The sequence below is a fragment of the Salmo trutta genome, chromosome 37 (genome assembly GCF_901001165.1).
Source record: "Salmo trutta chromosome 37, fSalTru1.1, whole genome shotgun sequence".
NCBI lineage: Eukaryota > Metazoa > Chordata > Actinopteri > Salmoniformes > Salmonidae > Salmo > Salmo trutta.
The window spans coordinates 14,373,467-14,398,981 of record NC_042993.1 but is presented as its reverse complement, the minus strand read 5'-3'; the positions used below and the strand labels follow the sequence as shown (position 1 = coordinate 14,398,981).

Genomic DNA, 25,515 nt, shown 5'->3' with positions numbered 1-25,515 from the left:
GGGACAGAATTCTTCATTACCATCAGAACAGGATACTATGTTATAACTAGGGGACAGAGTTTTTAATGACCATCAGAACAGGGTACTATGTTATAACTAGGGGACAGAGTTCTTCATTACCATCAGAACAGGGTACTATGTTATAACTAGGGGACAGAGTTCTTCATTACCATCAGAACAGGGTACTATGTTATAACTAGGGGACAGAGTTCTTCATTACCATCAGAACAGGGTACTATGTTATAACTAGGGGACAGAGTTCTTCATTACCATCAGAACAGGGTACTATGTTATAACTAGGGGACAGAGTTCTTAATGACCATCAGAACAGGGTACTATGTTATAACTAGGGGACAGAGTTCTTCATTACCATCAGAACAGGGTACTATGTTATAACTAGGGGACAGAGTTCTTCATTACCATCAGAACAGGGTACTATGTTATAACTAGGGGACAGAGTTCTTAATGACCATCAGAACAGGGTACTATGTTATAACTAGGGGACAGAGTTCTTCATTACCATCAGAACAGGGTACTATGTTATAACTAGGGGACAGAGTTCTTCATTACCATCAGAACAGGGTACTATGTTATAACTAGGGGACAGAGTTCTTCATTACCATCAGAACAGGGTACTATGTTATAACTAGGGGACAGAGTTCTTAATGACCATCAGAACAGGGTACTATGTTATAACTAGGGGACAAAGTTCTTCATTACCATCAGAACAGGGTACTATGTTATAACTAGGGGACAGAGTTCTTAATGACCATCAGAACAGGGTGCTGAGTTCTTAATGAACATCAGATCAGGGTCCTGTGTTTAACTAGGGGACATAGTTCTTCCTGTTCAGGTCACATGATCAAGAAAAACTCTGGGCCCTACTTGTGTCATATACACCACCTGCAACCAGAGCACTCTATCCATCATCTGTGTTATCAGTTCATCCCTCTATCCTCTACACATCCCTCACTCCTCCCTTGTCATCTTCTTAATCATCATCTCACCTGTTACCGTTTAACACCCGGACCCTTTGGGCCCTTCGGAGCCATCGTTCTAGTGCAATTAAGAGTCTGACGATAGAAAAATAGAACAATGCATAATGAATGGTGTGTGAGCTGTTTGCCAACCCATCGGTGTGTGTGTGTGTGTGTGTGTGTGTGTGTGTGTGTGTGTGTGTGTGTGTGTGTGTGTGTGTGTGTGTGTGTGTGTGTGTGTGTGTGCGCGCACTGTCTGGGTGTGTGGAAATTCCTATTAGACACTTTTTGTAAAATCAGTTCATTAGACTCTAGTTTGCATTTAAATCCATCTGGCTAGCCATTACAGACTGGCGCTCCTTCCTAGCAGAGAGGCAACGGCCATGCACGCACACACACACACTGCCATGCACGCACACACATTGCCATTAGAGACCGGCACGGTGCTAGCAGAGAGAAAACGGCCACGCATACACACACATTTCCATTAGAGACTGGCACAGTGCTAGCAGAGAGGAGAGAAGTGGCTGTCTTAATTAGGCTGCAGGTTCATCTAAATGAAAGCTCTGGCTTCCAAACCAACGACTAGCAGGCCACAGTGCTTTCTTTAATTACACAACAAAAACAATGACAAGACGCCATTTGACTTAACAGGAAACACCCATTATTTTCCTTGCGTTGTTTTTAATAACAGTGATATTGATCTCATTATTTATTTCTATGACTGGCTGCTAAGTGTTTTACATTTATGGTTGGACAGACTCCCACAGATTAATTTTAGTGCCGCAAAAACACAATATCTGTGAATATGCAGCGCTGATGAAATAGAAGAGAGTGCAGTCCTGGAACACAATGGGGCAGATAAAGACCTGTGTCAAAGTGGGTTTCCATTATAGAACATTTAGAATGACTAGAATGGACATCCACATTCAAATCAACGTTCCATGATGATCACGTAGAAATAGTGTCCTAGAACTGTTCTGATGTGCAAGTTGCAGCTCGTCTGTGGTGGTCAGACCCAGCCATATGATGATGAGTGGGGCTCTACCCAACGTGCACCCAGTGGATCAGAACAATTCTAGAACACACGGCGCTGTTTTCTTGAACACGGATTAAGCCAAGCCCTGAACAAAAATCATACTGAATGGAGAATCTCCATTGAAAGAGCATTTTAGTCTAGGACTAAGCCTAATGTGTGTCTGAGAAACCGACCCTATATTGCTATGTAATGTGACTGAGCCCCAGCTCCATGTTAACAAGGGGGGCTCTACCCAGGCAGCTCTACCCAGCGTGGTAACAGTGAGGTGTGCAGCCATGTGGAACATGGGGCCATGGCGAGGTCTTCCCACACTACCACTTATCTACTAATTACCTGTCTCACTGACTGTCTGACGGTCTGTCTGTCTGTGGGTGCGTGTCTTTCTGTCTGTGGAGCAGAGTGCCAGGGGGCCACTCTGTCATTAAGTTAATATTTACTCTCTGGACTGAGGGAGAGGGACTTGAAGAGCCAGCGCACCCACTGCTCATCCACCCACCCACCCGCACACTGGCATGTCTGCCAGCCAGCAGCCACTCCAAGCCCGTTGACTGTTACCATGGTAACTATCAGTGCCACAGAGAGAGAGGGGGTTTGCGAGGAGGGAAAGGTAAGAAGGTAGAATTGTTTCACTGCTTTCATACTGTAAGTGAACAACTAATAGCTTGTCAAGGTTACAAATGTATCTAACTGTGTGTGTGTGTGTGTGTGTGTGTGTGTGTGTGTCCATCCACTGCATGTTTTTAATGGGAGTTGTGACAATAGCCGACCCATAAATGAAATCAATGTTTATTTGTTGTGTACACAGATCAGCAGATGTTAAAGCAGGTGCAGAGAAATGCTTGTGTTTCTAGCTCCAGAAGTGCAGTAAGTTTCTAACTGTACAATACTACTACAAGGAATGTATGTACAGCAATAGTTATGTAGGATGTGCAGAGGAGAATACAGTATGTACATATAAAGTAAGTCATCAATCAGCTTAATTTCTTAGAGATCAAATTCAATTTCAACAGAATAATATTGCAGGAATGCTAATCTTCTCTGTATCGACCTACAGCAACGACATCACACATGTATGCAAACAGTGAGAAACAAACACAGGTGTGATATGTCTGTGGGAGGGGATAAATAGAAAGGTCTGTTAGAAAGTTGTTTCAGATAACAAAAATGTATGAGGATCATTTTAAAAAATCCTCCTTATTTGCCCTGAGGTCTCCAGAGAGCTAACTTTATAGTACCTAGTGAACTTTAATGGAGTTATTGGAGTTTTAATACACTTACTATACACTTATTCCACACTAGCAGAAACTTAAGGTCATTTCATGAAATTGTATTTCATCCAAAGCTCTACAGTCTGGGTAGATAGAGAAGCAAGGCTGGTTGGTGGGAGTATGCAGGGGGTAAGGATAATATTGCTGAGCCTCTGCCAGCCCATCCTCATTAAAAGTGTGTGTGCCCTCTCTCTCACAAGGAAACAAACACACCACCCCACGCACGCACACACACTTCCAGATTAACTGGTATTGACCTCATTTCTCAAGATTCACATCTCTCTCCCTCGATTTCTCTCTCTCTCTCGCTCGGTCTCTCTCTCTGCTTTCATCTCGCCATCCTTAAGTACCAGGAGGTTTATGAACCTCTAAAGTCTAAGCTCTACTATCCTCTTTTGGATTTGCTAGATATGCTTGTTCTTGGCAACCTTTTCAGCCTAGTCCTTCCTCTCTCTGTCTACCTCTCCCCCACCTCTCACCCCCTCCATCAGTGAGGCGCTCACTAGATGGGAAGGAGTTTAGCCTACATCCTTCACTCCGCCCTCCTTTTTGTTTCACAAATCCCATTCATCCTCCTTTTCTACATCCTGTTTCACACACACAACATTGACTCACACATACAGTCAAACGCTCTGAGGAAAATAATGACTAATAATGAAAATATATACTTAATGAAATGAATATAAAACAAGGGAGAAGTAGCAGGAAATATGAATGATTTTACCATTGAGAGAATACACACCTGGTTGACAGAGCTATTGACAAACGCATTAGAGACAACAACAAACTCATTTACAGGCCACTCACTGAGGCAAACAACCTAATTGGTTGATTTGCTGGGGAGCTGTTACAATTGGATATCGGATTGGACAATTGATGAATAATTTTAATTGAAAGAAAACATCTGATTGCCACTTGTTATGCTCGTAGTGACATAACCGATCTAATTGGTTTAGTTACTCAACAACAACATTATATTCATCATCTTCATTTTGTGAGTGCCAAGTTTTTCCTGACCACGGACGCAATTCAAATATGAGTTACTCTCAACTCATGTCAATCACATTTCCAATATATCCAGCCATCTTGTTAATTGGAGAGAACAGAGTAGCCTTTGTATCCATAACTAGCATAGGACTCTTATTTGAAACTTTGAATTGGGAGAGCACTTTAAAAGAGGTTGACTAAAGTACTGCTGGGTAATGTTGAAAGCATCTCCTCTTCTCTCCCTCCCCCCACATTAAAATACAAGCACCACCTTCAACGGCACAAATACTGTGGACAATAAACAGGATATGAATTTGGTATTGTACAGTACAACTAACTGCAGTCACCATGAAAAATACAACTAAGGCTGCTGAGAACAAGGAATCAGTGTCACGATTCCCACCGACGGTGGCGCCCCCTCCTGCTCGGGTGGCGCTCGGCGGTCGTCGTCACCGGCCTATTAGCTGCCACTGATTCCCCTTTTTGGTTTTCCCTTTTTTTGGTTTTGTGCACCTGTGTTGAGTGTGGTTAATTAGCGGGGCTATTTATGTGAGCTGGTCCGCTTCCGTGTTGTGCGGGATTATTTCTATGTTAACGGTTCATGTTCGTGTCGGTGCTATTTTACGCCGTGTGTGTACTTTCTCCCCTGTGTTTGGGAATATTTTGTTTCAGTAGTGAGTCTACATTAAATACGCCACTACCCTGTGCTCGCTGCTTCCTGTGTCTCATTCCTTCACCACGACTGCCAATCCGTTACAATCAGGAACATGGAGAGGGGGGTAGTATGGACGAGGGAGAGAGAGAGATAAGATATGGAGACCAAAAGAACACACACAAACCCTCCTAAAATAATGTCAACCAAGTAGCCACACACTGACCTCTCAGAGATTTTTCTGCCATTGTAATCCTTGGGCGGACCGCCTAAGTGTTTTTTTGGGTCGCTTAAGTCCTAACAGTTAATAAAAATATATATATATATATTTTTATTAACTTTCTGGATGGAAAAACCCTTTAAGTGTAAACTTAATAGACTACAAACAGAAAGTATGTAGAAAATGGACCCATAATGGACCCATATATTTTTGATAATATAAACTTTGAGAACTAACACTAAAATAAATGCTAGACAGTCGGGAGAATAGAAAATTCCAAAAACAATGAATTTAGTAATATTCATTTTGTTATTAGGGCTGAGCAAAAGAACACAGCATTATCCATGGGAAAAAAATTATAGAATTGCAGGAAACTAGTAAAATGTTCTCTCAGCTCAATTGCAGAATATGTAGAATCGCAGGAAAGTTGCTTTAAAACTGCAAAATAAAAATCTCAGCTGCACGGCAAAATATGTACAATTGGATGAAATCAGCTTCATGTAGAAATTTGTAGAATTGCAGGAAATTGGCTTTAAAATTTTAACATTTCTCTACAGTTCCAAGATGGGGGGCCTCTAATATTTTCTCAAAAATGTAGCCGTGTTGAGGCCAACCGTGCTCATTGACATGCCTCCTGCCACGCCAACCACCTAAGCCCCTTTTTGATCCAGAAAAAACCCTGCCTCTGACCTCTGACCTGTGAGTGACCCTGCATGACTGTCTAGTGTGAGAAACTCTGTGGTTGTGGTGGCCTCTCTATGGCTTATCAGTTCTATCAGTAGCTAAAGTATGTTGCAGTGAAGGAACAGTCCTTTTATAAAGCCTGCCAGAGAATTAAGTACAGGAGGACACCAGAGAGAGATAAGGAACTGCACTAGTCTCCTACATAAAGAAGGAGAGAGGGACACTATCATCGCTGGAGAGTGAGTGTGTGTGTGTGGTGCCTGAGCGCATGCATTCGGAAGCCTTGCCAATTCTTGCTTTTATGACTTTTATTTTCAACTAAGACAGGAGAGCAACCATTATCTATACTGCAGTTGTGTAAGTTGCCATGTGATTCCTGGAAACAATATTGTCTCCTACTCTTCACTGCAGAATGCCAGATGTATGACTGAAGTCTGTGTTGTGACCTGACCCTAACTGAGCCCAAAGTGCAGTGTGAGGAGACCAGCTGTAAAGCACTGTTATTGGTCCTGTGGATCTCTGTCCAAGATATTGTCATAGGCCCTGTGGATCTCTGTCCCAGACACTGGTATTGGCTGTGCGGATCTCTGTCCCAGACACGGGATTGGCCGTGTGGATCTCTGTCCCAGACACGGGCATTGGCCGTGTGGATCTCTGTCCCAGACACAGGCATTGGCCGTGTCGATCTCTGTCCCAGACACAGGCATTGGCCGTGTCGATCTCTGTCCCAGACACAGGCATTGGCCGTGTCGATCTCTGTCCCAGACACAGGCATTGGCCGTGTCGATCTCTGTCCCAGACACAGGCATTGGCCGTGTCGATCTCTGTCTCAGACACGGGAATTGGCCGTGTGGATCTCTGTCCCAGACACGGGCATTGGCCGTGTCGATCTCTGTCCCAGACACAGGCATTGGCCGTGTCGATCTCTGTCTCAGACACGGGAATTGGCCGTGTGGATCTCTGTCCCAGACACGGGCATTGGCCGTGTCGATCTCTGTCCCAGACACAGGCATTGGCCGTGTCGATCTGTGTCCCAGACATGGGTATTGGCAGTGTGGATCTCTGTCCCAGATAGACAACATCAACACGACTCTCTCCTGTTATCTCCCTCTGCTGTGTTAACCCTGCTCTATACAGCCATAAGCTGCTATGACAGATACCCTTTTCACACTACTGAGCCTATCAGGCCAAAACAAGCCAAGCTGTGCTGGGTTAGCCTGTTTACTGGAATAGTTACTGGAATGGACAATGTAAAGAAAGAGATCTGAGCCAGAACAGTATGGTTAGGGTTGGCACTATAGGCTGTGTGTGTGTCTGTGGTTGGCATTACAGTGAGTACGGTTACATGCTAGGGATGGGCATGAGTACTCAAACGGACATCAAAACTCAATCTTTAACAAGAGATTACATTTTTATCCCCCAATACTGTAAAACCTACTTTGCTAAGATAATCCAATTACCTGACAGGTTGTAATTTATTTTATTTAACTAGGCAAGTCAGTCAAGAACAAATTCTTATTGAAGGCCTACCAAGAGGCAAAAGGCCTCCTGCGGGAACGGTGGCTGGGATAAAAAATAAATAAAAATAGGACAAAACAAACATCACGACAAGCGACACCACAACACTACATAGAGAACTAAGACGACAACACAGCATGACAGGTGTGGCATATCAAGAAGATATTTAAACAGCATGATCATTACACAGGTGCACCTTGTGCTGGGGACTTGCCAAGTTACAGTTGAAGTCGGAAGTTTACATACACTTAGGTTGGAGTCATTAAAACTCGTTTTCCAACCACTCCACACATTTCTTGTTAACAAACTATAGTTTTGGCAAGTCGGTTAGGACATCTACTTTGTGCATGACGCAAGTAATGTTTCCAACAATTGTTTACAGACAGATTATTTCACTTATAATTCACTGTATCACAATTCCAGTGGATCAGAAGTTTACATACACTAAGTTGACTGTGCCTTTAAACAGCTAGGATAATTCCAGAAAATGATGTCATGGCTTTAGAAGCTTCTGATAGGTTAATTGACATCATTTGAGTCAATTGGAGATGTACCTGTGGATGTATTTCAAGACCTACCTTCAAACTCAGTGCATATTCGCTTGACATCATGGGAAAATCAAAAGAAATCAGCCAAGACCTCAGAATTTGTTTTTGTAGACCTCCACAAGTCTGGTTCATCTCTGGGAGCAATTTCCAAACGCCTGAAGCAACATCTCAAGACATCAGTCAGGAAGTTAAAGCTTGGTCGCAAATGGGTCTTCCAAATGGACAATGACTCCAAGCATACTTCCAAAGTTGTGGCAAATTGGCTTAAGGGCAACAAAGTCATGGTATTGGAGCGGCCATCACAAAGCCTTGACCTCAATCCTATAGCAAATTTGTGGGCAGAACTGAAAAAGCGTGTGCGAGCAAGGAGGCCTACAAACCTGACTCAGATACACCAGCTCTGTCAGGAGGAATAGGTCAAAATTCACCCAACTTATTGTGGGAAGCTTGTGGAAGGCTTCCCGAAACATTTGACACAAGTTAAACAATTTAAAGGCAATGCTACCAAATACTAATTGGGTGTAAGGAAACTTCTGACTGGGAATGTGATGAAAGAAATTAAAGCTGAAATAAATCATTCTCTCTTCTATTATTCTGACATTTCACATTCTTAAAATAAAGTGGTGATCCTAACTGACCAAAAATAGGGAATTTTTGCTTGGATTAAATGTCAGAAATTGTGAAAAACTGAGTTTATATGTCCTTGGCTAAGGTGTATGTAAACCTCCGACTTCAACTGTAAATAAAATTGTTTAAAAAAATAAATGAAATGCCACTCTAAAATGTGCGATTTTGTCACAACGCCACAGACGTCAAGTTGAGGGAGCATGCAATTGGCATGCTGACTGCAGGAATGTCCACCAGAGATGATGCCAGATAACTGAATGTCCATTTCTCTACTATTAGCCACTTCCAACATCATTTTAGATAATTTGGCATTACATCCAACCAGCCTCACAGCCACAGACCACGTGTAACCATGCCAGCCCAGGACCTCAACGTCAAGCTTCTTCACCTGCGGGATTGTCTGAGAACAGCCACCCGGACAGCTGATGAAACTGGGTTTGCACAGCCGAAGAACTTCTGCACAAACGGTCAGAAACCGTCTCAGGGAAGCTCATCTGCATGCTCATCGTCCTCGCTAGGGTCTTGACCTGGCTGTAGTTCGACGTCCTAACCGACTTCAGTGGGCAGATCTGTACACAATTCCTGGAAGCTGAAAATGTCCCAGTTCTTCCATGGCCTGCATACCCACCAGACACGCGTACGACAGCGTGTTCCAGTTTCCGCCAATATCCAGCAACTTCGCATAGCCATTGAAGAGGAGTGGAACAACATTCCACAGGCCACAATCAACAGCCTGATCAACTCTTTGTGAAGGAGATGTGTCACGCTGCATGAGGCAAATGGTGTTTACACCAGATACTGACTGGTTTTCTGATACACGTCCCTACAAAATGGTATATCATACACTGCATTTGAGGAACAATGGGAAAGTAATTCTGCTTTGAAAGTTGATAAACTTGCAACCTCACTTTTGAGAAAATGGCCTTTGAATGTTTTGGTACCTACTGGAGAGCTCTTCTTTGTCTACACCAACTCAACATCGTTCACACCCTCTTAAGCTTTAGCCCCACCCATCTCCTTAAGGATTGAGCCAAGCATTCTGTCCTAAAAACAGCAGTCAAGCACCCAAGCTAACTGGCAACCATTGGCTACCTTGCTAGCTACTTCCAGATGAAAGAACAGCTCACTGACCATTTTACTCACCCTAGCAGAGCTGGTTAGGCTGTTTTTATGTTATCTGACACTGTCCATATTCAACGGGTGTTGAGAATTCTGCGCTCTGGCACACTCAGACGAGAGTGACTGAAATCGGAGTAGATAGCCAGAGCAAATTTACCAGCTACGTCTATCATCAGTTGTCGCAGTGACATTCTATTGAAATGGTTACTTGCATAATGGAGTCTTTGTTAAGACATGTAGCTAGCTAGCTAGGTAAACTATGAACCATAATCCCAACTCATGACTTTACTACTCTGCATGAATCTGCAGGTGGTTAACCAAACAGGTTCAATGTTAGCTAGCTAAAATTAGGCTATAACTAGCAAAGCAAATGGCTCTGAGATATGAATAATAACAACATACACGTGACGTTAGCTAGCTAGCTAACAGTACACTAACTTGAAATGAAAATGACTTTGTCAAAATTAGAAATGTGTAATATCTGAAAATGTAGCTAGCTAGACTATCTTACCAGTATACATAATTGGTGGACGCGTCTCCCTGTCACAGATGCCATGGTTGCCCCATGGTTTGAAGATATAATCCGGAGACAGGTGTGTTCTCCATCTCCTTAGCTATCATACTCTAATTCCACTGATTTCAAAACTCGGTCGTCCAGAAAGTGGAAAGCAACATTTATGCAGTTCTTGTCACGGCTGTTTTAAGGATCGGACCAAGATGCTGCGTTTTCGTAGTTCCACATCTTTATTTAATAGTGAAACGTTATGCAATACATAAATACTTAAACTAACCAGAAAACAACAAACCATGACGCAGAGAGGGAAAAAAACACACTACTCAAAATATAAATCACCCACAAACCACAGGAAAAAACACACCAACTAAATATGACCTCCAATTAGAGGCAACGAGGACCAGCTGTAAACCTCAACATAGAAATAGATAAACTAGAACTCAAACATAGAAATAGAAAAACATAGAAAAACACAAAAACACCCCCTGTCACGCCCTGACCACTCTACTATAGAAAATGACATTTTACTAGGGTCAGGACGTTACAGTACCCCTCCCCCCCCAAAGGTGCAGACACTGAATGCACACAAACCAAAAACCCAACAAAACAACCACCAAAACACAAAGGGAGGGTAGGGTGGGTGACTATTGTCTAATGCGTTGGCTCTGGTTCCGGGCGTAGTACCCCCACCGCCCGCTGATCCCACCGCTTCTGTATGTCCGGAGGAACCAGACCCTGGATCATCGTCAGAGGCTTCGGACCGCCAACCACCGCTGAAGACTCTGGGCTAAAAGCCGCCGCTGAAGACTCTGGGCTGCAGACCACCGCTGAAGGCTCTGGGCTGCAGACCACCGCTGAAGGCTCTGGGTTGCAGACCACCGCTTGAGGCTCCTGACTGGGGAGCGTCGCTGGAGGCTCCTGACTGGGGAGCGTCGCTGGAGGCTCATGACTGGGGAGCGTCGCTGGAGGCTCCGGGCGGAGGAGCATTGCTGGAGGCTCCTGGCTGAGGAGTGTCACTGGAGACTCCGGGCTGAGGAGCGTCGCTGGAGGCTCCGGGCTGAGGAGCGTCGCTGGAGGCTGCAGACTGGAGAGCGTCGCTGGAGGCCTCCTGCGTGGAGCTGGGACCGGTCTCCCCGGACTGGGAAGACTTGCAGGAGACTGGGTGCGCAGAGCAGGCACGAGGCACACTGGGCCATGGAGGCGCACCGGAGGTCTGGAGCTCAGGGCTGGCTCACTCCGTCCTGGCTGGATGGTCCCTGTAGCCCGGCACGGGCGGAGCGCTGGCACAGGGCGAACTGGGCTGTGCTGGGGAATGAGGGCTGCCGTGCGTAGAGCGGGCACAGGATAAGTTGGGCCGAGGAGACGCACTGGCGGCCAGATGCGCTGAGCAGGCACACTCCTTCCTGGCTGAGTGCCAACTCTAGCACGGCAACGCTGCGGAGCCCGTACCGACCGCACCGGACTGTGCATGCGGATGGGCGAGATAGTCGCATCACCCTGTAATGCATCGCTCGCCCCTCTGCACACCTGCTCAGTCGTGCCCTCTCTGTCAGTACCTCCTTCCGGAATCTCGCATCAAGCTCGGCGCTCGACTCCTTTCTTGGCTCCGGTTTGCTCCACGGCTCCCTCCAAATAGCCCAGGAAGTTAGGTCAGGGTTCCCCCCTGACCTAGCAACACTCCCCTTATGCCCCCCCCAAAACATTTTTGGGGCTGCCTCTCCACCTCCTGAATAGGAGGATACAACGCCTCGTACCTCTGTCATTCCCTCTTTGCTGCCTCCAGCTCCGCCTTCGGGCGCTGGTACTCCCCACCCTGGCTCCATGGACCCTTGCCATCGAGGATCACCTCCCACGTCCATGACTCCAAATACTTCTCCTGCTGCTCCTTCCTCCGCTGCTTGGTCCTTCTTTGGTGGGTGGTTCTGTCACAGCTGTTATAAGGATCGGACCAAGATGCAGCGTTTTCGTAGTTCCACATCTTTATTTAATAGTGAAACGTGATGCAATACATAAATACTTAAACTAACATGAAAACAACAAACCGTGACGCAGAGGGAAAAAAACACACTACTCAAAATTTAAATCACCCACAAACCACAGGAAAAAACACACCTACTAAATATGACCTCCAATTAGAGGCAACGAAAACCAGCTGCCTCCAATTGGAGGTCAACCCAATAAACCTCAACATAGAAATAGATCAACTAGAACTCAAACATAGAAATAGAAAAACATAGAAAAACACAAAAACACCCCCTGTCACGCCCTTACCACTCTACTATAGAAAATTACATTTTACTAGGGTCAGAACGTGACAGTTCTACTACACAATACATAAACAAAAGCTGCATTAGACAGGATTACCTACACATACTGACCAGCTCAAATAGACAGAAACGCGCTATATGGCAGATCAATCCAAATTCATCTCTCGGCATGTCCAGCCCACTTATTATCTCAGCCAATCACGGCTGTCTGGAAAGTTGCTATCTTTTCTGTGGCGAAACCAACTAGGCTATTAATTTAACCATTTTATTTGTACTTACAGATGGCATACAAGTTTGTTATTAAGGAACATGAAAGTTCACGTTTCAGATGGCATTTCTGCCAAAAAACACATTGATAAAAAAAAAGAAGTTTACGTTCAAATGGTATTGACCCGCGAAATACACCTAGTTTCCTGAAACGAGTCACGTGTATTCCCAGTCATGTGAAATACATAGATTATGGCCTAATGCATTTATTTAAATTGACTGATTTCTTTATATGAACTTTAACTCAATAAAATCTTTGAAATTGTTGCATATTGCGTTTATATTTTTGTTCAGTGTATTTGGTCTGAGTTCTATTTTGAAGACAATGTTAATTTGCTTTGACTCTAGTTTTCCATTTGCACATGAGCATTTGTGGAGCATAACAAAAGAGAAACCAAGCCAAGCATCAAACAGTTCTCCCTAAATTCCCTTTCCCCTCCGTATCTCACTCAATCAATTGCATTGCGACTGCTCCCTCTACACACACGTGCCAAGTGTGCACACAAGCTGCTGTTAGGCCTCCAGAAATAAATGCCTATAAAAACAGATCTAACACATAAAAAATGCACTGGTTGACTTAAGTATAGGAAATATGTGTTCCAACAACGAGCTGCAGTTTTGGAATAATTGCGTCCTGTCTAATTTCCGTTTAGGCTACTTTGCGGTTGTCACTAGTTACCACAGCCAAAAAGTCAAAATTGGCTACATTGTAAAAAAAATTCAAACACTTATTTTTTTTTCTCCAGAAGTTAGGGTTATGCATAAGGTTAGCAGTGTGGTTAAGGTTAGGGTTAAGGGATAGGTTTAAAATCACATTTTAAGAAGATAAATTGTAGACATGGGCGGGGTTAATGACTTTATTGCTCTTATAGGACCAGGGCACAAATAATAATATAATAATAATCAATAATTTTGCTCTTTATTTAGCCATCTTACATATAAAACCTTATTTGTTCATCAAAACTTGTGAATAACTCACCACAGATTAAAGGGTGTGCTTGAAAGGATGCACATAACTCGTTTTCCCCACACAGTCTGCCTGTATTTAGTTTTCATGCTAGTGAGGGCCGAGAATCCACTCTCACATAGGTACGTGGTTGCAAAGGGCATCAGTGTCTTAACAGAGTGATTTGCCAAGGCAAGAAACTCTGAGCGCAGCACTATCCAGAAATCTGGCAGTGGTTTCTGATTAAATACAATTTTCACAGAACCGCTTGTTGCAATTTTGATGAGGCTCTCTTGTTCAGATATCGGTAAGTGGACTGGAGGCAGGGCATGAAAGGGACAACGAATCCAGCTGTTTGTGTCATCAATTGCGCACCCAGCTCACTCAGGTGCTTCGCTATAACACATTTGACATTGTCCGTAAGCTTGAGCTCATTTGCACACAAAAAATCATACAATGATGGAAAGACCTGTGTGTTGTCTTTGTTAATGCAGACAGAGAAGAGCTCCAACTTCTTAATCATAGCCTCAATTTTCTCCCGCACATTGAATATAGACCCAGATAGGCCAGTCGTGTGAGAAACTCGTCATCATGCAAGCGGTCAGACAAGTGAAAATTATGGTCAGTAAAGAAAACATTAAGCTTGTCTCTCAGTTCAAAAAAATGTTTCAATACTTTACCTCTTGATAACCAGCGCACTTCTGTATGTTGTAAAAGCGTTACATGGTCGCTGCCCATATCATTGCATAATGCAGAAAATGCACATGAGTTCAGGGGCCTTGCTTTAACAAAGTTAACCATTTTCACTGTAGTGTACAAAACGTCTTTCAAGCTGTCAGGCATTCCCTTGGCAGCAAGAGCCTCTCGGTGGATGCTGCAGTGTACCCAAGTGGTGTCGGGAGCAACTACTTGCACGCGCGTTACCACTCCACTATGTCTCCCTGTCATGGCTTTTGTGCCATCTGTACAGATACCAACATCTTGACCACCAAAGTCCATTTGATGTCACAAAGCTGTCCAGTACTTTAAAAATATCCTCTCCTGTTGTCCTGGTTTCCAGAAGAGGATGTCTTCCTGAACTGACCCCCCGTAAACGTAACGGACATATACCAGGAGCTGTGCCAGGCCTGCCACGTCTGTTGACTCATCCAGCTGTAACACATTCACTGGCTTGTGTGCGAAGCAGTAATTGTTTCAAAACATCTCTTGCCATGTCACCGATTGTTGTTTGATGAAGACATTGGCTGTATAGTTTTTGGCTTTTCCTCCAGCATTGTCCCAGCCATATCCGCGGCACCAGGAAGAATTAAGTCCTCCACAATAGTATGGGGCCTGCCTGTCCTAGCCACTTGGTAGCTCATCATATAAGATGCTTCTAGCCCTTCTTATTAATGGTATCTGTTGCTTTTATACATGTCTTACTACTCAAAAGTCGTCTTTATTCTCGCTCAAAAAACTCCCGTGGTATATTTTTCAAATTAACATGTTTAGTTTCTAAATGTCTGCGCAAGAGTGAAGGTTTCCCGCGAGAGAGTAACAGTTAATGTGATTGGATGTTAATTATTTGACTAGGCTACTTGTATTTGACATTGTGTGGTTATTTCGCTGAACACAAGATGGTTTCATTTTATTTTTGGCAGTGAAACGAGGCTACTCAGGTGAGAAAAAAAACCTCACCCAAATGTATAGCCCCGTTGGAAAATATAAATGTACTGTTTGAAAAAGTGATTACATTTATTTATTTATTTTTTAATGTGAATCACGTTTTTATTTGGCGTACCCCCAACGGCATTGCGCATTCCCCTGGAAGAACCCAGTTTGACATACCTGGCCTAGGCTATAACCACCCTGAACATAGACATGTTTCACACTGAAAATGTGCAAAAACATTACTTTGATAAAGACAAGGAGCGAATTTGTTAATACATTTAGAAAATCCAAAAGAGGCAGAATATATCAAAAAGACACATTTTGGTTAGAAACACTTTTTTTCTTCTTCAATTTGTCAAATTGAGCCCCGTTTCAAATTATCACTTCGCACTATTCTGTTATATAACATAGGTGTGTATTGAATTTGATAAGGGCTAGAGAAATAAGAGCGTCTTGTCTGCTAAATTAACAAAACAAGGCTATGCCATTGCACAGCCATGCTTCTACAAGCAAGCGCCACTGCTGAGGTTACTACCTTTTTGAAGGTTGTGTTCCAAGATATAATATAACCAGGTGATATTACGGTTTCAATAAATGAATCTTAAATGGCACTTGTTTTTCTATTGACTCCCTTTTTCAGGACCCTGTCTTTCAAAGATCATTCGTAAAAATCCAAATAACTTCACAGATCTTGATTGTAAAGGGTTTAAACACTGTTTCCCATACTTGTTCAATGAACCATAAACAATTAATGAACGTGCACCTGTGGAACGGTCGTTAAGACACTAACAGCTTACAGACGGTAGGCAATTAAGGTCACAGTTATGAAAACTTAGGACACTAAAGAGGCCTTTCTACTGACTGAAAAACACCAAAAGAAAGATGCCCAGGGTCCTTGCTCATCTGCGTGAATGTGCCTTAGTCATGCTGCAAGGTGGCATGAGGACTGCAGATGTGGCCAGGGCAATAAATTGCAATGTCCGTACTGTGAGACGCCTAAGACAGCGCTACAGGGAGACAGGATGGACAGCTGATCGTTCTCGCAGTGGCAGACCACGTGCAACAACACCTGCACAGGATCGGTACATCCGAACATCACACCTGCGGGACAGGTACAGGATGGGAACAACAACTGCCCGAGTTACACTAGGAATGCACAATCCCTCAATCAGTGCTCAGACTGTCCGCAATAGGCTGAGAGAGGCTGGACTGAGGGCTTGTAGGCCTGTCGTAAGGCAGGTCCTCACCAGACATCACCGGCAACAACGTCGCCTATGGGCACAAACCCACCGTCGCTGGACCAGACAGGACAGGCAAAAAGTGCTCTTCACTGACGAGTCGTGGTTTTGTCTCATCAGGGGGGATGGTCGGATTTGCGTTTATCGTAGAAGGAATGAGCGTTACACCGAGGCCTGTACTCTGGAACGGGATCGATTTGGAGGTGGAGGGTCCGTCATGGTCTGGGGGCGGTGTGTCACAGCATCATCGGACTGAGCTTGTTGTCATTGCAAGCAATCTCAACACTGTGCATTACAGGGAAGACATCCTCCTCCCTCATGTGGTACCCTTCCCGCAGGCTCATCCTGACATGACCATCCAGCATGACAATGCCACCAGCCATACTGCTCGTTTTGTGTGTGATTTCCTGCAAGACAGGAATGTCAGTGTTCTCTCATGGCCAGCGAAGAACCTGGATCTTAATCCCATTGAGCACGTCTGGGACCTGTTGGATCGGAGGGTGAGGTCTAGGGCCATTCCCCCCAGAAATGTCCGGAAACTTGCAGGTGCCTTGGTGGAAGAGTGGGGTAACATCTCACAGCAAGAACTGACAAATCTGGTGCAGTCCATGAGGAGGAGTTGCACTGCAGTACTTAATGCAGCTGGTGGCCACACCAGATACTGACTGTTACTTTTGATTTTGACACCCCTTTGTTCAGGGACACATTATTCAATTTCTGTTAGTCACATCTCTGAGGAACTTGTTCAGTTTATGTCTCAGTTGTTGAATCTTGTTATGTTCATACAAATATTTACACATGTTAAGTTTGCTGAAAATAAACGCAGTTGACAGTGAGAGGACGTTTCTTTTTTGCTGAGTTTATATGAGGCAATTTTGCAATTAGTTATCTATAATGGTTATGATTAATTGTTGCACACCTTTGGCATATAGATGAATGGAAACATACACTACATGATTAAAAGTATGTGGACACCTGCTCGTCGAACATCTCATTCCAAAATAATGGGCATTAATATGGAGTTGGTCCCCCCTTTGCTGCTATAACAGCCTCCACTTGCCTGGAAAGGCGGGGACTTGCTTCCATACAGCCACAAAAACATTAGTGAAGTCGGGCACTGATGTTGGGCATTAGGCCTGACTCGCAGTCGGCGTTCCAGTTCATCCCAAAGGTGTTCAATGGGGTTGAGGTCAGGGCTCTGTGCAGGCCAGTCAAGTTCTTCCACACCGATCTCGACAAACCATTTCTGTATGGACCTCGCTTTGTGCTGACAGGACATTGTCATGCTGACAGGAAAGGGCCTTCCCCAAACTGTTGCTACAAAGTTGGAAGCAGAGAATCATCTAGAATGTCATTGTATGCTGTAGCATTAAGATTTCCCCTCAATGGAACTAAGGCGCCTAGCTCGAACCATGAAAAACAACCCCAGACCATTATTCCTCCTCCACCAAACTTTACAGTTGGCACTGCATTCGGGCAGTTAGCGTTCTGCTGGCATCCGCCAAACCCAGATTTATCCGACGGACTGCCAGATGGTGAAGTCTGTTCCCACTACGCCAATGACTGCGAGCTTTACATTACTACCGCCACAAAAACAGTCACATTACTCTTGCAAAATCATATTAAAATACACTGCTATAACTTTGATTAAGTTGTTAATAATTAATGTCCTAATAATTCAAAAGATTGTTCAGAACACCAGGTGTTTTAATCGGCGTATGCTTACGATGATTTTCACCTAACGCAGTTTAAAACAAGCAGAGTAAAGTGTTTACATGACTATTGCCATAACCGACCTACTGTCATAATCCGTTTAATATCGATTTATTAGTGCAAGTAAACGTACTCAGTGTGAAGAGGGTACGGAGCTACTGTAATCCAGAGAGCCGAGCTGAGAGCCAACCACTGAGAGGCGCTACAGAACAGTTGTGAGGCAGAACACAACTCCACTCTGGACCAATGGAGCATAGGGAAAGCCTACGCAGAAACTGTGTGTGTGCGTGCGCACCCGTGTGTGTTTGTACAGTACCTGTGTACGCAGAATCTTCCCCTTGGTTAGTTGCATGTCTCCAGTGAGCTCTTTGACAGCAATGCCCAGTGGCTCCAACCGCTTACTGAAGTAAATCGTCATCTCTGCTGCCAGGGCCTTCATAGGAGCTACATACACTATCTACAGAGGGAGGGAGAGAGGGATGGAGGGAGGGAAGGGAGGTAGCGAGTAGGAGAGAAGAGAGAGAAAGAGGGCAGCAAGATAGAGGAAGGGAGATAAATATATAGAGAGAAAAGGGAGAACGGTGTGCAGGAAGGGGGGAGAAAGAGAGAAAGAAAGTGAGAGGAAGTAGAAGGTCACGGTCATGATAAATGAGTGAACAGCACAGTATCACTTGTTCCCTGGCAACCAGCATAAATCACTATTTATTGAAAAATATGAAACAGGCCACTTAGATTAAAGAAAAGTTTAATGGAGATGTATGAGAAAGTGGCTATCCTCGCTGGCTGGCATTGGGTGTGTGGTGTTAGAATGTGTGTGTGTGTGTGGGGGGGGGGTTATAAGGACAACCAATAATAAATGTGTTCTACTGTATGTTTCTATGTCTCACTCACACACACACACAGCTGAGTGGTACCTTGAACTCGTCCTTCTTGATGACCCCTCCAGGTTGATCTCACGGAGGACTGTCAGCATGGCGATGTTGGTCTTGCCGGCTCCAGTGGGGGCAGAGATGAGCAGGTTCTCATTGGTGTTGTAGGCTGTCTCAAACACTATGGACTGGATCCTGTTCAGACGCTGCATCCCCTTAAACACCAACTGACCAACCTGGGGGGAATGAGAGAGGGAGAGAGAGAGCGAGAGACAGAGAGAGAGCGAGAGAGAGAGAGCACAAGAGGGAGGAAGATAATAAGAAAAGGTTAAAATCAGAGTAATTATGAGTCATTACAAAGATAGACATGGGAGCATGATGATACAAGTCTAACACACACGTCAGGACAGAGCAGAGTGGACGGGAGGGATGGTCAGGGTAAAGACAAACATTGGTTGTCCTTATTGAGAGGGTCACCAGAACATTTGAATGGTTTTAGATGAGTCACACAGTGGAAAGAACACTCTGACAAACCACTCCGCCCTCCCCACATACACACGAGTGTAAACCTATCTACCACTGATTGACAGACTATTTCCCTCATACTATAAGGCAGGTTTCCCAACTGGCGGCCCACGGGTCAAATGCTTTTATTAGGCCCCCCAAGTCTTCTGAGCAAAAAAGTATTTATTTTTACATTTAGCATTTCTGGGAGAATTTGAATTGTCGCACACAAAAACCTGTAAAAACACCAGGAAATTAGCTCTGTGATTTTAAATTAAAGAAATCTGTTCCCAAGTATTCCCAATAGAGAGACACGTGATCGTATACAAATGAAAACAAATATTCTGTTTTAGTCAAACATATTTGTTTGGGCTTCTTGTGGTCAATTTTCAGTCTACAAATTATTTTCAATTATGTTCCGGCCCCCCGACGATCCGCTCAATAAAAACGATTGGCCCGAGGCTGAATGTAGTTGATGGTCCCTGCTATATGGGGGGGTGATTTACTGTTGCCTAGGGGGTGGCTGCAGACAGGGTGTGGGAAGGGGAAGGGCTTTGACTGCCAGTAGGAGAGAGGTTACATCCTGAGTGGTGGGAACAGCTGTCAGTCAACCTGCCCACCACCTGGCTTCTCCATGGCAACAGAGTGTGGGTGACAGACAGGCCTCAATCTCCTGGTGACCGACGTTGATAAGGAGAGAAATGGCCCTTCTGAAAGACAGCAACCGTGACCAGTCGACCGCCCACTACTCGGACACACACGCAAAAAACACACAAGACATTCAGTCGTCAGAGTGGGCAGTTAGCCGCTCCGGCCACCCTCACTCCGAGGGAAAGAGACACATAACTGCAGGTCCAGGTGTGTGCTCTGTCCCCGTCTGTCCATCAATCTCCCTCTCGCACTCACTTTATAGCCTTATTTTACTTCCTGCTCCCTCTCTCAACTCTTTCTCTCTCTCTGTCTCTATCTCTCGGAGTGGATTGGGATGTCTAGAGCTTAGACAGCAATATAATTTATTTAACGATTCATTAAAAATATGCCATCACTCTACTCTTCCTCCCAGTTTCGCTCTGACACTCAGAAAAATAAAGAATGAGTGCTGCGTGTCATCCAGGGGCTGGGGCCAAAGAGGAGAGAAGAGGCAGGAGTCAGCACCGCGGTCCTGACAACCCAACCCAACTCTGATGAAAGCAGGAGTCAGCACCGCGGTCCTGACAACCCAACCCAACTCTGATGAAAGCAGGAGTCAGCACCGCGGTCCTGACAACCCAACCCAACTCTGATGAAAGCAGGAGTCAGCACCGCGGTCCTGAAAACCCAACCCAACTCTGATGAAGGCAGGAGTCAGCACCGCAGTCCTGAAAACCCAACCCAACTCTGATGAAGGCAGGAGTCAGCACCGCGGTCCTGACAACCCAACCCAACACTGATGAAAGCAGGAGTCAGCACCGCGGTCCTGAAAACCCAACCCAACTCTGATGAAGGCAGGAGTCAGCACCGCGGTCCTGAAAACCCAACCCAACTCTGATGAAAGCAGGAGTCAGCACCGCGGTCCTGAAAACCCAACCCAACTCTGATGAAAGCAGGAGTCAGCACCGCGGTCCTGAAAACCCAACCCAACTCTGATGAAAGCAGGAGTCTGCCCCGAGGCCCTGACAACCCAACCCAACTCTGATGAAAGCAGGAGTCAGCACCGCGGTCCTGAAAACCCAACCCAACTCTGATGAAAGCAGGAGTCAGCCCCGCGGTCCTGAAAACCCAACCCAACTCTGATGAAAGCAGGAGTCTGCCCCGAGGCCCTGACAACCCAACCCAACTCTGATGAAAGCAGGAGTCAGCCCCGCGGCCCTGACAACCCAACCCAACTCTGATGAAAGCAGGAGTCAGCCCCGCGGCCCTGACAACCCAACTCAACTCTGATGAAAGCAGGAGTCAGCCCCGCGGCCCTGACAACCCAACCCAACTCTGATGAAAGCAGGAGTCAGCCCCGCGGCCTGACAACCCAACTCTGATGAAAGCAGGAGTCAGCCCTGAGGCCCTGACAACCCAACCCAACTCTGATGAAAGCAGGAGTCAGCCCCGCGGCCCTGACAAACCAACTCAACTCTGATGAAAGCAGGAGTCAGCCCCGCGGCCCTGACAAACCAACTCAACTCTGATGAAAGCAGGAGTCAGCCCCGCGGCCCTGACAACCCAACTCAACTCTGATGAAAGCAGGAGTCTGCCCCGCGGCCCTGACAACCCAACTCAACTCTGATGAAAGCAGGAGTCAGCCCCGCGGCCCTGACAACCCAACCCAACTCTGATGAAAGCAGGAGTCTGCCCCGCGGCCCTGACAACCCAACTCAACTCTGATGAAAGCAGGAGTCAGCCCCGCGGCCCTGACAATCCAACCCAACTCTGATGAAAGCAGGAGTCAGCCCCGCGGCCCTGACAACCCAACCCAACTCTGATGAAAGCAGGAGTCAGCCCCGCGGCCCTGACAACCCAACTCTGATGAAAGCAGGAGTCAGCCCCGCGGCCCTGACAACCCAACCCAACTCTGATGAAAGCAGGAGTCAGCCCTGAGGCCCTGACAACCCAACCCAACTCTGATGAAAGCAGGAGTCAGCCCCGCGGCCCTGACAACCCAACTCTGATGAAAGCAGGAATCAGCCCCGCGGCCCTAACAACCCAACCACACTCTGATGAAAGCAGGAGGAGGAAAAGGTTAAATTATTAATGCATCAAAGAGCAACTTTATTAGAGTCCACTTAAGCCGGTGGAAGGCTGATTGTGGTTACAACATGGCACAGAGACAGAGAGAGAGAGAGAGAGAGAGAGAGAGAGAGAGAGAGAGAGAGAGAGAGAGAGAGATCTACCCACACACACAAAATATAAATGCAACATGTAAAGTGTTGGTCGATTTTTAATGAGCTGAAATAAATTATCTCAAAAACGTTCCATATGCACAAAAAGCTTCCAATCACAAGCCAAGATAATCCATCCATCTAACAGGAGGGATCGTATGAGGATTGGGGGGGAGGTGCTCAGGAGTATTTCTGTTTGTAATAAAGCCCTTTTGTCAGGAAAAACTAATTCTGATTGGCTGAGCCTGGCTCCCCAGTGGGTGGACCCCAGTGCGCCCTTACCCAGTCATGTGAAAACCATAGATTAGGGCCTAATGAATTTATTTCTATTGACTCATTTCCTTCGATGAACTATAAGTAAGTAAAATATTTTAAATTGTTGCATGTTGCATTTATATTTTCATTCATTTATTCAGAGAGAGAGAGAGAGAGAGAGAGAGAGAGAGAGACAAAGAAAGTGGAATACAAAGAGGTAGAGAGAGAAAAATTAAAAAGAGGGCAAAAGAGAGAAAGGCGATACTATACACACCATCTTGACACATCTTTGAACTAAGCGAGTAAAGCAATGGATATTAGTGCAGTGTGTTGTTTTGTACCATCCTTTCTCTGTAGTCTAAATGACTGTAGGGCTGACTTCCTCTCATCCTCTCTCCCTGGTGAGTGGAGCGTCCTCCTGTCTAACCAATTATTTCCCCCAAGGCCAAGTCCTGAGAGCACCAACCAATTTATAAATATGCATTTCTGAATTAGGAGTGGCACAGTTTCACCCTCTTCCACACGGCTCCTGCACACACACACACAAGCAAGCTCACACGCAAGCATACACGCACGCACGCAAGCAAGCAAGCACACACGCAAGCACACACGCACGCACGCAAGCAAGCACACACGCAAGCAAGCAAGCACACACGCAAGCAAGCACACACGCAAGCAAGCACACACACAAGCAAGCACACACGCAAGCACACACGCAAGCAAGCACACACACAAGCAAGCACGCAAGCAAGCACACACACAAGCAAGCACACACGCAAGCAAGCACACACAATTGCCAGGACTCAAACACACATTCTGTGTCGCTGTGGCAAACACGTTCACTTTAAGCAGCTAGACCGCCTTTTGTTTTGATTTATCGACTTTGTCTGTAGATAACGAGGAGCCAGTGTCCCAAACTCCTTAAACATGCTAATTCATGCAAATGTATGCCTGCCACAATATTCACCTTGAGGTAATGCATACATGTTGTAAATATGAAGTTGCCATCCTTCAATGATCTTTTTGAAAATGTTCAGTGCTTTGTTTTTAGTTTTTTTCATTTCTTAAAACATCTCTGGCTGGCTTCATTGTTATTCAGATGTAGGCACTGTAAATCTTCCAATAGCAGATGCAGCTGTCCCTGCCAGGAGTAGTCTCCGGGGTCCAAGCAGCAGTAACTCACTGAAGAGGTAATGTTACTGTAGGCTACTTGAGATACTATCATATGCAGCTGTTAACATAACATTCATTTCATTAAAAATCCCTGTCTCCAAGCAACAAACACCAGCATGGTTATACATCTCCAGCACTAAGTGAAATACCACAAATATAGCTAACAGTTAAAATATTTGTATTTTATTTAACCATTATTTAACTAGGCAAGTCATCATGTACAACTGACTTATACAACTACCAACCTAAAACATCACTTTACATTCTGCTACACCCATGTGCCTGTACATTTATTTTATTTCACCGTTATTTAACCAGGTAGGCCAGTTGAGAACAAGTTGTCATTTACAACTGTGACATGGTCAAGATAAAGCAAAGCAGTGCGACACAAACAACACAGAGTTACACAAACAAACGTACAGTCAATAACACAATAGAAAAAAAACTATGTACAAGAGGTATTGTAGCCCAAGTATTGGCTGGTGGACCTCTTCGGGTAGCCGGGGGCTAGCTCAAGGCTAAGTGATGCTTGCTTCGGGACAGAGACATTAGCCAGGAGTAGCCACTCTGATTGCAGCTAGCTAGCTGCGATGATCTGGTGTAAAGGTTCAGAGCCTGCGGTAGGAATCCAGAGATGTGGTAGAGAAAAAGCAGTCCAATATGCTCTGGGTTGATATCGCGCTGTGCAAACTGGCAGGTATTGACTGAGCTGAGGCTTGCTCGTGTCCGAGTTAACGGTGAAGACCGCTAGCAGTGGCTAACTGACTACTAGCTAGTAGCTAGTTAGCTGGCTAGCTCCTGATGGGGGTTCCGGTTCTAAAGTATAAAGATAGCAGAGCCGTACCACATCGGGTGAGGCGGGTTGCAGGAGAGTATATTCAGTCCGTAGATGGAACGTGAGATTAAAATACATACAAAAAAAATGAAGAAGAAAACTATATTTACATGGGACAAGACGGGAAAAGACAAAACACATGTCCGACTGCTACGCCATCTTGGATGTGCCTAACCCAGTGACTAAAAGTGTTGTTAGTTCCAGATGTCTAATAGAGGACCATACACATCTGTGGTCAACGTAGCAGCAAGGTTAAATTCAGTTCCTAATGAGTCCAGCTGTGTTGATCCCAACTGTAGCCCGTCTCTAAAACCCAGCTGGCTAACTCATGACTGTGAACACAATGTTAAAGTGAGCAAGCTGGATGGAACGTGACCATTCGACACAGATTTTGCGGGAGTATCGAACCAATCAAGGCCCAGAACACCTATGTGTGTGTGTGTTGTGTGTATTCCAATCCCAGTCCGTACTATGTAGTGTGTGTGTGTGTCCCAGTCTCGGTTCATACAGTGTAGTGTAGTGTAGTGTAGTGTAGTGTAGTGTAGTGTAGTGTAGTGTAGTGTAGTGTAGTGTAGTGTAGTGTAGTGTAGTGTAGTGTATGTGTGTGTGTGTGTATATATATATATATATATATATATATATATATATATATATATATATATATGTCCCAGTCCGTATTGTGTAGTGAGTGCGATGGAAGCTGGCAGGCTCATTATCAGAGTGCTAGCACAGCCTACGGCCATATGTGCCAACCAGGCTGACTGGGAATAAACTGGCAATATAGAACCAATCCACC

The 25,515-nt window shown here is 45.1% G+C and overlaps 1 pseudogene; it reads right to left on the bottom strand.

The window, feature by feature from the left end:
• The window catches only part of LOC115176482 (activating signal cointegrator 1 complex subunit 3-like), a 114,227-nt pseudogene that overhangs the window by 76,261 nt on the left and 12,451 nt on the right, over positions 1–25,515 (bottom strand).